This window comes from Lithobates pipiens, unplaced genomic scaffold (assembly GCF_037356315.1).
Source record: "Lithobates pipiens isolate NorthernLeopardFrog02 unplaced genomic scaffold, aLitPip1_a1.2 Scaffold_18, whole genome shotgun sequence".
In the NCBI taxonomy this organism is placed as follows: Eukaryota; Metazoa; Chordata; class Amphibia; order Anura; family Ranidae; genus Lithobates; species Lithobates pipiens.
Genome location: NW_027507758.1, coordinates 650,773,319 through 650,791,267, shown reverse-complemented (window position 1 = coordinate 650,791,267; position 17,949 = coordinate 650,773,319).

The following is a 17,949-nucleotide window of genomic DNA, read 5'->3' as shown; positions in this document are numbered from 1 at the left end:
CATTTCATCAAATCTGGCCCTCTTTGAAAAAAGTTTGGACACCCCTGATCTAGACACACCACGTCTACGGGCCTTACTTTATCTAGTTGGCAGCTCATCTCCTCATAGAAGGTTAATAGATTGGTTTGGCAAGAATGATTCTTCATGAATCCATGATGATTACTGCTAATAAAACCGTTCTCGTTACTAAAATCTTGTATATAGTCCCTTATCACCCCCTCCAAGAGTTTACATACTATTGAAGTTAGGCTAACTGGTCTGTAATTCCCAGGGATGTATTTTGGGCATTTTTAAATATTGGTGCTACATTGGCTTTTCTCCAATCAGCTGGTACCATTCCAATCAGTAGACTGTCAGTAAAAATTAGGAAAAATGGTCTGGCAATTACTTGACTGAGTTCCCTAAGGACCCTCGGGTGCAAGCCGTCTGGTCCCAGTGTTTTATTAATGTTTATGCTGGCCATACACAGTTCGAATCTCAAAAGAATTTTCTTTCGAAAATCGTATCTAAAAATTTTCGTACGAATTTCGCACCATTTTCGTTCCATTAGTGGACTGCAGCAACAGCCGATTTTCGTGTTGAAATCAAATTTGAGGAATCGGACATGTTGGAAATTTTTTGAAAAACGAACGATTTTCTAATCAATGATGGGAGAATCGTGTGAGAAATGTAATAAGAAAAGAACATTTACGGAGAGAAAAGAAGATTCCCGGCCACGAAAATTATTTTCTGTAGCAACGTGAGCAGGGGCGGACTGACCATTTGGCCACTCTGGCACTGCCCGAGGGCCCCCAGGCCACTAGGGGGCCCCATCAGGGTTGCCAGCCTCAGTAAAACCAAGAACAGTATGTAAAAATTTGTGTTTTTTTTTTACATCTGTCTCTGAAGTGTCCCTTACGACATCCTTTTGGTCTAAAAATCCTGAGATTATAGCTGCCCCACCTCTCCAGTACCTTCTCAGCCAATAGAGACATAGTTGTGTATACTGTGTGTACATGTATGTGTCTACTGTGTGATTGTATACTGTGTGTACATGTATGTGTCTACTGTGTGATTGTATACTGTGTGTACATGTATGTGTATACTGTGTGTATACTGTGTGGTCCCATAATCTCTGATTGCCTGGGGGTCCTATAATCTCCTATTGCCCGGGGGCCCCATGAGTTGTCAGTCTGCGCCTGAACATGAGGTGAAATTGAAGACTTGGTCGGCCGAGTTTCGAAAATCAATGGTGGCACCGGATCACAAAAAAAAAAAAATTCTGATTTTGAAAAGAAAATGTGTTTCGAAATTTGACCATATATGGTCTACATAAGTTTCCTAAGTCTAGGTGCGAAGGCAGGCATGTACTGGCCATCGGGACTACAGGGATTTTCCTGGTGGGCCGATGGCTCAGTGGGCCACTCTGATGTAAGGGGGCTGGTGATGAGACACTCTGATGTAAGGGGGTGCTGATGGGACACTCTGATGTAAGGGTGCTACTCATGGGACACTCTGAGGTAAGGGGGCTGCTCATGGGACACTCTGATGTAAGGGGGCTGCTCATGGGACACTCTGATGTAAGGGGGTGCTGATGGAACACTCTGATGTAAGGGGCTGCTGATGGGACACTCTGATGTAAGGGGGTACTGATGGGACACTCTGATGTAAGGGGCTGCTGATGGGACACTCTGATGTAAGGGGCTGCTGATGGGACACTCTGATGTAAGGGTGCTGCTCATGGGACACTCTGATGTAAGGGTGCTGCTCATGGGGCACTCTGATGTAAGGGGGCTGGTGATGGGACACTCTGATGTAAGGGGGTGCTGATGGAACACTCTGATGTAAGGGGGCTGCTCATGGGACACTCTGATGTAAGGGGGCTGGTAATGGGACACTCTGATGTAAGGGTGCTGCTCATGGGACACTCTGATGTAAGGGTGCTGCTCATGGGACACTCTGATGTAAGGGGGTGCTGATGGGACACTCTGATGTAAGGGGGTGCTGATGGAACACTCTGATGTAAGGGGGCTGCTCATGGGACACTCTGATGTAAGGGGGCTGGTAATGGGACACTCTAATGTAAGGGGGTGCTGATGGGACACTCTGATGTAAGGGGGTGCTGATGGGACACTCTGATGTAAGGGGGTGCTGATGGGACACTCTGATGTAAGGGGGCTGGTAATGGGACACTCTGATGTAAGGGGGTGCTGATGGGACACTCTGATGTAAGCGGGCTGGTAATGGGACACTCTGATGTAAGGGGGGGCTGGTAAAGGGACACTCTGATGTAAGGGGTGCTGATGGGACACTCTGATGTAAGGGGGCTGGTAATGGGACACTCTGATGTAAGGGGGTACTGATGGGACACTCTGATGTAAGGGGGCTGCTCATGGTACACTCTGATGCAAGGGGGCTGCTCATGGGACACTCTGATGTAAGGGGGTGCTGATGGAAAACTCTGATGTAAGGGGCTGCTGATGGGACACTCTGATGTAAGGGGGTGCTGATGGGACACTCTGATATAAGGGGCTGCTGATGGGACACTCTGATGTAAGGGGCTGCTGATGGGACACTCTGATGTAAGGGTGCTGCTCATGGGACACTCTTATGTAAGGGTGCTGCTCATGGGACACTCTGATGTAAGGGGGCTGGTGATGGGACACTCTGATGTAAGGGGGTGCTGATGGAACACTCTGATGTAAGGGGGCTGCTCATGGGACAATCTGATGTAAGGGGGCTGGTAATGGGACACTCTGATGTAAGGGGGTGCTGATGGGACACTCTGATGTAAGGGGGTGCTGATGGGACACTCTGATGTAAGGGGGTGCTGATGGGACACTCTAATGTAAGGGGGCTGGTAATGGGACACTCTGATGTAAGGGGGTGCTGATGGGACACTCTGATGTAAGCGGGCTGCTAATGGGACACTCTGATGTAAGGGCTGGCTGGTAATGGGACACTCTGATGTAAGGGGTGCTGATGGGACACTCTGATGTAAGGGGGCTGGTAATGGGACACTCTGATGTAAGGGGGTGCTGATGGGACACTCTGATGTAAGGGTGCTGCTCATGGGACACTCTGATGTAAGGGGGTGCTGATGGGACACTCTGATGTAAGGGGGTGCTGATGGAACACTCTGATGTAAGGGGGCTGCTCATGGGACACTCTGATGTAAGGGGGTGCTGATGGGACACTCTGATGTAAGGGGGTGCTGATGGGACACTCTGATGTAAGGGGGTGCTGATGGGACACTCTGATGTAAGGGGGTTCTGATGGGACACTCTGATGTAAGGGGGCTGGTAATGGGACACTCTGATGTAAGGGGGTGCTGATGGGACACTCTGATGTAAGCGGGCTGGTAATGGGACACTCTGATGTAAGGGGGGGGGCTGGTAATGGGACACTCTGATGTAAGGGGTGCTGATGGGACACTCTGATGTAAGGGGGCTGGTAATGGGACACTCTGATGTAAGGGGGTGCTGATGGGACACTCTGATGTAAGGGGGCTGCTCATGGTACACTCTGATGTAAGGGGGCTGCTCATGGGACACTCTGATGTAAGGGGGTGCTGATGGAACACTCTGATGTAAGGGGCTGCTGATGGGACACTCTGATGTAAGGGGGTGCTGATGGGACACTCTGATGTAAGGGGCTGCTGATGGGACACTCTGATGTAAGGGGCTGCTGATGGGACACTCTGATGTAAGGGTGCTGCTCATGGGACACTCTGATGTAAGGGTGCTGCTCATGGGACACTCTGATGTAAGGGGGTGCTGATGGAACACTCTGATGTAAGGGGGCTGGTAATGGGACACTCTGATGTAAGGGTGCTGCTCATGGGACACTCTGATGTAAGGGTGCTGCTCATGGGACACTCTGATGTAAGGGGGTGCTGATGGAACACTCTGATGTAAGGGGGCTGCTCATGGGACACTCTGATTCAAGGGGGCTGGTAATGGGACACTCTGATGTAAGGGGGTGCTGATGGGACACTCTGATGTAAGGGGGGGCTGATGGGACACTCTGATGTAAGGGGGTGCTGATGGGACACTCTAATGTAAGGGGGCTGGTAATGGGACACTCTGATGTAAGGGGGTGCTGATGGGACACTCTGATGTAAGCGGGCTGGTAATGGGACACTCTGATGTAAGGGGGGGCTGGTAATGGGACACTCTGATGTAAGGGGGTGCTGATGGAACACTCTGATGTAAGGGGGCTGCTCATGGGACACTCTGATGTAAGGGGGTGCTGATGGGACACTCTGATGTAAGGGGGTGCTGATGGGACACTCTGATGTAAGGGGGTGCTGATGGGACACTCTGATGTAAGGGGGCTGGTAATGGGACACTCTGATGTAAGGGGGTGCTGATGGGACACTCTGATGTAAGCGGGCTGGTAATGGGACACTCTGATGTAAGGGGGGGCTGCTAATGGGACACTCTGATGTAAGGGGTGCTGATGGGACACTCTGATGTAAGGGGGCTGGTAATGGGACACTCTGATGTAAGGGGGTGCTGATGGGACACTCTGATGTAAGGGGGCTGCTCATGGGACACTCTGATGTAAGGGGGCTGCTCATGGTACACTCTGATGTAAGGGGGCTGCTCATGGGACACTCTGATGTAAGGGGGTGCTGATGGAACACTCTGATGTAAGGGGCTGCTGATGGGACACTCTGATGTAAGAGGGTGCTGATGGGACACTCTGATGTAAGGGGCTGCTGATGGGACACTCTGATGTAAGGGGCTGCTGATGGGACACTCTGATGTAAGGGTGCTGCTCATGGGACACTCTGATGTAAGGGTGCTGCTCATGGGACACTCTGATGTAAGGGGGTGCTGATGGAACACTCTGATGTAAGGGGGCTGGTAATGGGACACTCTGATTTAAGGGTGCTGCTCATGGGACACTCTGATGTAAGGGTGCTGCTCATGGGACACTCTGATGTAAGGGGGTGCTGATGGAACACTCTGATGTAAGGGGGCTGCTCATGGGACACTCTGATTCAAGGGGGCTGGTAATGGGACACTTTGATGTAAGGGGGTGCTGATGGGACACTCTGATGTAAGGGGGTGCTGATGGGACACTCTAATGTAAGGGGGCTGGTAATGGGACACTCTGATGTAAGGGGGTGCTGATGGGACACTCTGATGTAAGCGGGCTGGTAATGGGACACTCTGATGTAAGGGGGGGCTGGTAATGGGACACTCTGATGTAAGGGGTGCTGATGGGACACTCTGATGTAAGGGGGCTGGTAATGGGACACTCTGATGTAAGGGGGTGCTGATGGGACACTCTGATGTAAGGGTGCTGCTCATGGGACACTCTGATGTAAGGGGGTGCTGATGGTACACTCTGATGTAAGGGGGTGCTGATGGAACACTCTGATGTAAGGGGGCTGCTCATGGGACACTCTGATGTAAGGGGGCTGCTCATGGGACACTCTGATGTAAGGGGGTGCTGATGGGACACTCTGATGTAAGGGGGTGCTGATGGGACACTCTGATGTAAGGGGGTGCTGATGGGACACTCTAATGTAAGGGGGCTGGTAATGGGACACTCTGATGTAAGGGGGGGCTGGTAATGGGACACTCTGATGTAAGGGGTGCTGATGGGACACTCTGATGTAAGGGGGCTGCTCATGGGACACTCTGATGTAAGGGGGCTGCTCATGGTACACTCTGATGTAAGGGGGCTGCTCATGGGACACTCTGATGTAAGGGGGTGCTGATGGAACACTCTGATGTAAGGGGCTGCTGATGGGACACTCTGATGTAAGGGTTCTGCTCATGGGACACTCTGATGTAAGGGGGTGCTGATGGGACACTCTGATGTAAGGGGGCTGCTCATGGGACACTCTGATGTAAGGGGGCTGGTAATGGGACACTCTGATGTAAGGGGGTGCTGATGGGACACTCTGATGTAAGGGTGCTGCTCATGGGACACTCTGATGTAAGGGGGTGCTGATGGGACACTCTGATGTAAGGGGGTGCTGATGGAACACTCTGATGTAAGGGGGCTGCTCATGGGACACTCTGATGTAAGGGGGTGCTGATGGGACACTCTGATGTAAGGGGGTGCTGATGGGACACTCTGATGTAAGGGGGTGCTGATGGGACACTCTGATGTAAGGGGGCTGGTAATGGGACACTCTGATGTAAGGGGGTGCTGATGGGACACTCTGATGTAAGGGTGCTGCTCATGGGACACTCTGATGTAAGGGGGTGCTGATGGAACACTCTGATGTAAGGGGCTGCTGATGGGACACTCTGATGTAAGGGGGTGCTGATGGGACACTCTGATGTAAGGGGCTGCTGATGGGACACTCTGATGTAAGGGGGTGCTGATGGAACACTCTGATGTAAGGGGGCTGCTCATGGGACACTCTGATGTAAGGGGGCTGGTAATGGGACACTCTGATGTAAGGGGGTGCTGATGGGACACTCTGATGTAAGGGTGCTGCTCATGGGACACTCTGGTGTAAGGGGGTGCTGATGGGACACTCTGATGTAAGGGGGTGCTGATGGAACACTCTGATGTAAGGGGGCTGCTCATGGGACACTCTGATGTAAGGGGGTGCTGATGGGACACTCTGATGTAAGGGGGTGCTGATGGGACACTCTGATGTAAGGGGGTGCTGATGGGACACTCTGATGTAAGGGGGTGCTGATGGGACACTCTGATGTAAGGGGGCTGGTAATGGGACACTCTGATGTAAGGGGGTGCTGATGGGACACTCTGATGTAAGCGGGCTGGTAATGGGACACTCTGATGTAAGGGGGGGCTGGTAATGGGACACTCTGATGTAAGGGGTGCTGATGGGACACTCTGATGTAAGGGGGCTGGTAATGGGACACTCTGATGTAAGGGGGTGCTGATGGGACACTCTGATGTAAGGGTGCTGCTCATGGGACACTCTGATGTAAGGGGCTGCTGATGGAACACTCTGATGTAAGGGGCTGCTGATGGGACACTCTGATGTAAGGGGGTGCTGATGGGACACTCTGATGTAAGGGGCTGCTGATGGGACACTCTGATGTAAGGGGGTGCTGATGGAACACTCTGATGTAAGGGGGCTGGTAATGGGACACTCTGATGTAAGGGTGCTGCTCATGGGACACTCTGATGTAAGGGTGCTGCTCATGGGACACTCTGATGTAAGGGGGTGCTGATGGAACACTCTGATGTAAGGGGCTGCTGATGGGACACTCTGATGTAAGGGGGTGCTGATGGGACACTCTGATGTAAGGGGGTGCTGATGGGACACTCTGATGTAAGGGGCTGCTGATGGGACACTCTGATGTAAGGGGGTGCTGATGGAACACTCTGATGTAAGGGGGCTGGTAATGGGACACTCTGATGTAAGGGTGCTGCTCATGGGACACTCTGATGTAAGGGGGCTGCTCATGGGACACTCTGATGTAAGGGGGTGCTGATGGAACACTCTGATGTAAGGGGCTGCTGATGGGACACTCTGATGTAAGGGGGTGCTGATGGGACACTCTGATGTAAGGGGCTGCTGATGGGACACTCTGATGTAAGGGGCTACTGATGGGACACTCTGATGTAAGGGTGCTGCTCATGGGACACTCTGATGTAAGGGTGCTGCTCATGGGACACTCTGATGTAAGGGGGTGCTGATGGAACACTCTGATGTAAGGGGGCTGGTAATGGGACACTCTGATGTAAGGGTGCTGCTCATGGGACACTCTGATGTAAGGGGGTGCTGATGGGACACTCTGATGTAAGGGGGTGCTGATGGAACACTCTGATGTAAGGGGGCTGCTCATGGGACACTCTGATGTAAGGGGGCTGGTAATGGGACACTCTGATGTAAGGGGGTGCTGATGGGACACTCTGATGTAAGGGGGGGCTGATGGGACACTCTGATGTAAGGGGGTGCTGATGGGACACTCTGATGTAAGGGGGCTGGTAATGGGACACTCTGATGTAAGGGGGTGCTGATGGGACACTCTGATGTAAGCGGGCTGGTAATGGGACACTCTGATGTAAGGGGGGGCTGGTAAAGGGACACTCTGATGTAAGGGGTGCTGATGGGACACTCTGATGTAAGGGGGCTGGTAATGGGACACTCTGATGTAAGGGGGTACTGATGGGACACTCTGATGTAAGGGGCTGCTGATGGGACACTCTGATGTAAGGGGGTGCTGATGGGACACTCTGATGTAAGGGGCTGCTGATGGGACACTCTGATGTAAGGGGCTGCTGATGGGACACTCTGATGTAAGGGTGCTGCTCATGATACACTCTTATGTAAGGGTGCTGCTCATGGGACACTCTGATGTAAGGGGGCTGGTGATGGGACACTCTGATGTAAGGGGGTGCTGATGGAACACTCTGATGTAAGGGGGCTGCTCATGGGACAATCTGATGTAAGGGGGCTGGTAATGGGACACTCTGATGTAAGGGGGTGCTGATGGGACACTCTGATGTAAGGGGGTGCTGATGGGACACTCTGATGTAAGGGGGTGCTGATGGGACACTCTAATGTAAGGGGGCTGGTAATGGGACACTCTGATGTAAGGGGGTGCTGATGGGACACTCTGATGTAAGCGGGCTGCTAATGGGACACTCTGATGTAAGGGCTGGCTGGTAATGGGACACTCTGATGTAAGGGGTGCTGATGGGACACTCTGATGTAAGGGGGCTGGTAATGGAACACTCTGATGTAAGGGGGTGCTGATGGGACACTCTGATGTAACGGGGTGCTCATGGGACACTCTGATGTAAGGGGGTGCTGATGGGACACTCTGATGTAAGGGGGTGCTGATGGAACACTCTGATGTAAGGGGGCTGCTCATGGGACACTCTGATGTAAGGGGGTGCTGATGGGACACTCTGATGTAAGGGGGTGCTGATGGGACACTCTGATGTAAGGGGGTGCTGATGGGACACTCTGATGTAAGGGGGTTCTGATGGGACACTCTGATGTAAGGGGGCTGGTAATGGGACACTCTGATGTAAGGGGGTGCTGATGGGACACTCTGATGTAAGCGGGCTGGTAATGGGACACTCTGATGTAAGGGGGGGGGCTGGTAATGGGACACTCTGATGTAAGGGGTGCTGATGGGACACTCTGATGTAAGGGGGCTGGTAATGGGACACTCTGATGTAAGGGGGTGCTGATGGGACACTCTGATGTAAGGGGGCTCTCCATGGTACACTCTGATGTAAGGGGGCTGCTCATGGGACACTCTGATGTAAGGGGGTGCTGATGGAACACTCTGATGTAAGGGGCTGCTGATGGGACACTCTGATGTAAGGGGGTGCTGATGGGATACTCTGATGTAAGGGGCTGCTGATGGGACACTCTGATGTAAGGGGCTGCTGATGGGACACTCTGATGTAAGGGTGCTGCTCATGGGACACTCTGATGTAAGGGTGCTGCTCATGGGACACTCTGATGTAAGGGGGTGCTGATGGAACACTCTGATGTAAGGGGGCTGGTAATGGGACACTCTGATGTAAGGGTGCTGCTCATGGGACACTCTGATGTAAGGGTGCTGCTCATGGGACACTCTGATATAAGGGGGTGCTGATGGAACACTCTGATGTAAGGGGGCTGCTCATGGGACACTCTGATTCAAGGGGGCTGGTAATGGGACACTCTGATGTAAGGGGGTGCTGATGGGACACTCTGATGTAAGGGGGTGCTGATGGGACACTCTGATGTAAGGGGGTGCTGATGGGACACTCTAATGTAAGGGGGCTGGTAATGGGACACTCTGATGTAAGGGGGTGCTGATGGGACACTCTGATGTAAGCGGGCTGGTAATGGGACACTCTGATGTAAGGGGGGGCTGGTAATGGGACACTCTGATGTAAGGGGGTGCTGATGGAACACTCTGATGTAAGGGGGCTGCTCATGGGACACTCTGATGTAAGGGGGTGCTGATGGGACACTCTGATGTAAGGGGGTGCTGATGGGACACTCTGATGTAAGGGGGTGCTGATGGGACACTCTGATGTAAGGGGGCTGGTAATGGGATACTCTGATGTAAGGGGGTGCTGATGGGACACTCTGATGTAAGCGGGCTGGTAATGGGACACTCTGATGTAAGGGGGGGCTGCTAATGGGACACTCTGATGTAAGGGGTGCTGATGGGACACTCTGATGTAAGGGGGCTGGTAATGGGACACTCTGATGTAAGAGGGTGCTGATGGGACACTCTGATGTAAGGGGGCTGCTCATGGGACACTCTGATGTAAGGGGGCTGCTCATGGTACACTCTGATGTAAGGGGGCTGCTCATGGGACACTCTGATGTAAGGGGGTGCTGATGGAACACTCTGATGTAAGGGGCTGCTGATGGGACACTCTGATGTAAGAGGGTGCTGATGGGACACTCTGATGTAAGGGGCTGCTGATGGGACACTCTGATGTAAGGGGCTGCTGATGGGACACTCTGATGTAAGGGTGCTGCTCATGGGACACTCTGATGTAAGGGTGCTGCTCATGGGACACTCTGATGTAAGGGGGTGCTGATGGAACACTCTGATGTAAGGGGGCTGGTGATGGGACACTCTGATTTAAGGGTGCTGCTCATGGGACACTCTGATGTAAGGGTGCTGCTCATGGGACACTCTGATGTAAGGGGGTGCTGATGGAACACTCTGATGTAAGGGGGCTGGTAATGGGACACTCTGATGTAAGGGTGCTGCTCATGGGACACTCTGATGTAAGGGGGTGCTGATGGGACACTCTGATGTAAGGGGGTGCTGATGGGACACTCTAATGTAAGGGGGCTGGTAATGGGACACTCTGATGTAAGGGGGTGCTGATGGGACACTCTGATGTAAGCGGGCTGGTAATGGGACACTCTGATGTAAGGGGGGGCTGGTAATGGGACACTCTGATGTAAGGGGTGCTGATGGGACACTCTGATGTAAGGGGGCTGGTAATGGGACACTCTGATGTAAGGGGGTGCTGATGGGACACTCTGATGTAAGGGTGCTGCTCATGGGACACTCTGATGTAAGGGGGTGCTGATGGTACACTCTGATGTAAGGGGGTGCTGATGGAACACTCTGATGTAAGGGGGCTGCTCATGGGACACTCTGATGTAAGGGTGCTGCTCATGGGACACTCTGATGTAAGGGGGTGCTGATGGAACACTCTGATGTAAGGGGGCTGGTAATGGGACACTCTGATTTAAGGGTGCTGCTCATGGGACACTCTGATGTAAGGGTGCTGCTCATGGGACACTCTGATGTAAGGGGGTGCTGATGGAACACTCTGATGTAAGGGGGCTGGTAATGGGACACTCTGATGTAAGGGTGCTGCTCATGGGACACTCTGATGTAAGGGGGTGCTGATGGGACACTCTGATGTAAGGGGGTGCTGATGGAACACTCTGATGTAAGGGGGCTGCTCATGGGACACTCTGATGTAAGGGGGCTGGTAATGGGACACTCTGATGTAAGGGGGTGCTGATGGGACACTCTGATGTAAGGGGGTGCTGATGGGACACTCTGATGTAAGGGGGTGCTGATGGGACACTCTGATGTAAGGGGGTGCTGATGGGACACTCTGATGTAAGGGGGCTGGTAATGGGACACTCTGATGTAAGGGGGTGCTGATGGGACACTCTGATGTAAGCGGGCTGGTAATGGGACACTCTGATGTAAGGGGGGGCTGGTAAAGGGACACTCTGATGTAAGGGGTGCTGATGGGACACTCTGATGTAAGGGGGCTGGTAATGGGACACTCTGATGTAAGGGGGTACTGATGGGACACTCTGATGTAAGGGGGCTGCTCATGGTACACTCTGATGCAAGGGGGCTGCTCATGGGACACTCTGATGTAAGGGGGTGCTGATGGAAAACTCTGATGTAAGGGGCTGCTGATGGGACACTCTGATGTAAGGGGGTGCTGATGGGACACTCTGATGTAAGGGGCTGCTGATGGGACACTCTGATGTAAGGGGCTGCTGATGGGACACTCTGATGTAAGGGTGCTGCTCATGGGACACTCTTATGTAAGGGTGCTGCTCATGGGACACTCTGATGTAAGGGGGCTGGTGATGGGACACTCTGATGTAAGGGGGTGCTGATGGAACACTCTGATGTAAGGGGGTGCTGATGGGACACTCTGATGTAAGGGGGTGCTGATGGGACACTCTGATGTAAGGGGGTGCTGATGGGACACTCTAATGTAAGGGGGCTGGTAATGGGACACTCTGATGTAAGGGGGTGCTGATGGGACACTCTGATGTAAGCGGGCTGCTAATGGGACACTCTGATGTAAGGGCTGGCTGGTAATGGGACACTCTGATGTAAGGGGTGCTGATGGGACACTCTGATGTAAGGGGGCTGGTAATGGGACACTCTGATGTAAGGGGGTGCTGATGGGACACTCTGATGTAAGGGTGCTGCTCATGGGACACTCTGATGTAAGGGGGTGCTGATGGGACACTCTGATGTAAGGGGGTGCTGATGGAACACTCTGATGTAAGGGGGCTGCTCATGGGACACACTGATGTAAGGGGGTGCTGATGGGACACTCTGATGTAAGGGGGTGCTGATGGGACACTCTGATGTAAGGGGGTGCTGATGGGACACTCTGATGTAAGGGGGTTCTGATGGGACACTCTGATGTAAGGGGGCTGGTAATGGGACACTCTGATGTAAGGGGGTGCTGATGGGACACTCTGATGTAAGCGGGCTGGTAATGGGACACTCTGATGTAAGGGGGGGGGCTGGTAATGGGACACTCTGATGTAAGGGGTGCTGATGGGACACTCTGATGTAAGGGGGCTGGTAATGGGACACTCTGATGTAAGGGGGTGCTGATGGGACACTCTGATGTAAGGGGGCTGCTCATGGTACACTCTGATGTAAGGGGGCTGCTCATGGGACACTCTGATGTAAGGGGGTGCTGATGGAACACTCTGATGTAAGGGGCTGCTGATGGGACACTCTGATGTAAGGGGGTGCTGATGGGACACTCTGATGTAAGGGGCTGCTGATGGGACACTCTGATGTAAGGGGCTGCTGATGGGACACTCTGATGTAAGGGTGCTGCTCATGGGACACTCTGATGTAAGGGTGCTGCTCATGGGACACTCTGATGTAAGGGGGTGCTGATGGAACACTCTGATGTAAGGGGGCTGGTAATGGGACACTCTGATGTAAGGGTGCTGCTCATGGGACACTCTGATGTAAGGGTGCTGCTCATGGGACACTCTGATGTAAGGGGGTGCTGATGGAACACTCTGATGTAAGGGGGCTGGTAATGGGACACTCTGATTTAAGGGTGCTGCTCATGGGACACTCTGATGTAAGGGTGCTGCTCATGGGACACTCTGATGTAAGGGGGTGCTGATGGAACACTCTGATGTAAGGGGGCTGGTAATGGGACACTCTGATGTAAGGGTGCTGCTCATGGGACACTCTGATGTAAGGGGGTGCTGATGGGACACTCTGATGTAAGGGGGTGCTGATGGGACACTCTAATGTAAGGGGGCTGGTAATGGGACACTCTGATGTAAGGGGGTGCTGATGGGACACTCTGATGTAAGCGGGCTGGTAATGGGACACTCTGATGTAAGGGGGGGCTGGTAATGGGACACTCTGATGTAAGGGGTGCTGATGGGACACTCTGATGTAAGGGGGCTGGTAATGGGACACTCTGATGTAAGGGGGTGCTGATGGGACACTCTGATGTAAGGGTGCTGCTCATGGGACACTCTGATGTAAGGGGGTGCTGATGGTACACTCTGATGTAAGGGGGTGCTGATGGAACACTCTGATGTAAGGGGGCTGCTCATGGGACACTCTGATGTAAGGGTGCTGCTCATGGGACACTCTGATGTAAGGGGGTGCTGATGGAACACTCTGATGTAAGGGGGCTGGTAATGGGACACTCTGATTTAAGGGTGCTGCTCATGGGACACTCTGATGTAAGGGTGCTGCTCATGGGACACTCTGATGTAAGGGGGTGCTGATGGAACACTCTGATGTAAGGGGGCTGGTAATGGGACACTCTGATGTAAGGGTGCTGCTCATGGGACACTCTGATGTAAGGGGGTGCTGATGGGACACTCTGATGTAAGGGGGTGCTGATGGAACACTCTGATGTAAGGGGGCTGCTCATGGGACACTCTGATGTAAGGGGGCTGGTAATGGGACACTCTGATGTAAGGGGGTGCTGATGGGACACTCTGATGTAAGGGGGTGCTGATGGGACACTCTGATGTAAGGGGGTGCTGATGGGACACTCTGATGTAAGGGGGCTGGTAATGGGACACTCTGATGTAAGGGGGTGCTGATGGGACACTCTGATGTAAGGGGTGCTGATGGGACACTCTGATGTAAGGGGGGGCTGGTAAAGGGACACTCTGATGTAAGGGGTGCTGATGGGACACTCTGATGTAAGGGGGCTGGTAATGGGACACTCTGATGTAAGGGGGTACTGATGGGACACTCTGATGTAAGGGGGCTGCTCATGGTACACTCTGATGCAAGGGGGCTGCTCATGGGACACTCTGATGTAAGGGGGTGCTGATGGAAAACTCTGATGTAAGGGGCTGCTGATGGGACACTCTGATGTAAGGGGGTGCTGATGGGACACTCTGATGTAAGGGGCTGCTGATGGGACACTCTGATGTAAGGGTGCTGCTCATGGGACACTCTTATGTAAGGGTGCTGCTCATGGGACACTCTGATGTAAGGGGGCTGGTGATGGGACACTCTGATGTAAGGGGGTGCTGATGGAACACTCTGATGTAAGGGGGCTGCTCATGGGACAATCTGATGTAAGGGGGCTGGTAATGGGACACTCTGATGTAAGGGGGTGCTGATGGGACACTCTGATGTAAGGGGGTGCTGATGGGACACTCTGATGTAAGGGGGTGCTGATGGGACACTCTAATGTAAGGGGGCTGGTAATGGGACACTCTGATGTAAGGGGGTGCTGATGGGACACTCTGATGTAAGCGGGCTGCTAATGGGACACTCTGATGTAAGGGCTGGCTGGTAATGGGACACTCTGATGTAAGGGGTGCTGATGGGACACTCTGATGTAAGGGGGCTGGTAATGGGACACTCTGATGTAAGGGGGTGCTGATGGGACACTCTGATGTAAGGGTGCTGCTCATGGGACACTCTGATGTAAGGGGGTGCTGATGGGACACTCTGATGTAAGGGGGTGCTGATGGAACACTCTGATGTAAGGGGGCTGCTCATGGGACACTCTGATGTAAGGGGGTGCTGATGGGACACTCTGATGTAAGGGGGTGCTGATGGGACACTCTGATGTAAGGGGGTGCTGATGGGACACTCTGATGTAAGGGGGTTCTGATGGGACACTCTGATGTAAGGGGGCTGGTAATGGGACACTCTGATGTAAGGGGGTGCTGATGGGACACTCTGATGTAAGCGGGCTGGTAATGGGACACTCTGATGTAAGGGGGGGGGGGGCTGGTAATGGGACACTCTGATGTAAGGGGTGCTGATGGGACACTCTGATGTAAGGGGGCTGGTAATGGGACACTCTGATGTAAGGGGGTGCTGATGGGACACTCTGATGTAAGGGGGCTGCTCATGGTACACTCTGATGTAAGGGGGCTGCTCATGGGACACTCTGATGTAAGGGGGTGCTGATGGAACACTCTGATGTAAGGGGCTGCTGATGGGACACTCTGATGTAAGGGGGTGCTGATGGGACACTCTGATGTAAGGGGCTGCTGATGGGACACTCTGATGTAAGGGGCTGCTGATGGGACACTCTGATGTAAGGGTGCTGCTCATGGGACACTCTGATGTAAGGGTGCTGCTCATGGGACACTCTGATGTAAGGGGGTGCTGATGGAACACTCTGATGTAAGGGGGCTGGTAATGGGACACTCTGATGTAAGGGTGCTGCTCATGGGACACTCTGATGTAAGGGTGCTGCTCATGGGACACTCTGATGTAAGGGGGTGCTGATGGAACACTCTGATGTAAGGGGGCTGCTCATGGGACACTCTGATTCAAGGGGGCTGGTAATGGGACACTCTGATGTAAGGGGGTGCTGATGGGACACTCTGATGTAAGGGGGTGCTGATGGGACACTCTGATGTAAGGGGGTGCTGATGGGACACTCTAATGTAAGGGGGCTGGTAATGGGACACTCTGATGTAAGGGGGTGCTGATGGGACACTCTGATGTAAGCGGGCTGGTAATGGGACACTCTGATGTAAGGGGGGGCTGGTAATGGGACACTCTGATGTAAGGGGGTGCTGATGGAACACTCTGATGTAAGGGGGCTGCTCATGGGACACTCTGATGTAAGGGGGTGCTGATGGGACACTCTGATGTAAGGGGGTGCTGATGGGACACTCTGATGTAAGGGGGTGCTGATGGGACACTCTGATGTAAGGGGGCTGGTAATGGGACACTCTGATGTAAGGGGGTGCTGATGGGACACTCTGATGTAAGCGGGCTGGTAATGGGACACTCTGATGTAAGGGGGGGCTGCTAATGGGACACTCTGATGTAAGGGGTGCTGATGGGACACTCTGATGTAAGGGGGCTGGTAATGGGACACTCTGATGTAAGGGGGTGCTGATGGGACACTCTGATGTAAGGGGGCTGCTCATGGGACACTCTGATGTAAGGGGGCTGCTCATGGTACACTCTGATGTAAGGGGGCTGCTCATGGGACACTCTGATGTAAGGGGGTGCTGATGGAACACTCTGATGTAAGGGGCTGCTGATGGGACACTCTGATGTAAGAGGGTGCTGATGGGACACTCTGATGTAAGGGGCTGCTGATGGGACACTCTGATGTAAGGGGCTGCTGATGGGACACTCTGATGTAAGGGTGCTGCTCATGGGACACTCTGATGTAAGGGTGCTGCTCATGGGACACTCTGATGTAAGGGGGTGCTGATGGAACACTCTGATGTAAGGGGGCTGGTAATGGGACACTCTGATTTAAGGGTGCTGCTCATGGGACACTCTGATGTAAGGGTGCTGCTCATGGGACACTCTGATGTAAGGGGGTGCTGATGGAACACTCTGATGTAAGGGGGCTGCTCATGGGACACTCTGATTCAAGGGGGCTGGTAATGGGACACTCTGATGTAAGGGGGTGCTGATGGGACACTCTGATGTAAGGGGGTGCTGATGGGACACTCTAATGTAAGGGGGCTGGTAATGGGACACTCTGATGTAAGGGGGTGCTGATGGGACACTCTGATGTAAGCGGGCTGGTAATGGGACACTCTGATGTAAGGGGGGGCTGGTAATGGGACACTCTGATGTAAGGGGTGCTGATGGGACACTCTGATGTAAGGGGGCTGGTAATGGGACACTCTGATGTAAGGGGGTGCTGATGGGACACTCTGATGTAAGGGTGCTGCTCATGGGACACTCTGATGTAAGGGGGTGCTGATGGTACACTCTGATGTAAGGGGGTGCTGATGGAACACTCTGATGTAAGGGGGCTGCTCATGGGACACTCTGATGTAAGGGGGCTGCTCATGGGACACTCTGATGTAAGGGGGTGCTGATGGGACACTCTGATGTAAGGGGGTGCTGATGGGACACTCTGATGTAAGGGGGTGCTGATGGGACACTCTAATGTAAGGGGGCTGGTAATGGGACACTCTGATGTAAGGGAGGGCTGGTAATGGGACACTCTGATGTAAGGGGTGCTGATGGGACACTCTGATGTAAGGGGGCTGCTCATGGGACACTCTGATGTAAGGGGGCTGCTCATGGTACACTCTGATGTAAGGGGGCTGCTCATGGGACACTCTGATGTAAGGGGGTGCTGATGGAACACTCTGATGTAAGGGGCTGCTGATGGGACACTCTGATGTAAGGGTGCTGCTCATGGGACACTCTGATGTAAGGGGGTGCTGATGGGACACTCTGATGTAAGGGGGCTGCTCATGGGACACTCTGATGTAAGGGGGCTGGTAATGGGACACTCTGATGTAAGGGGGTGCTGATGGGACAC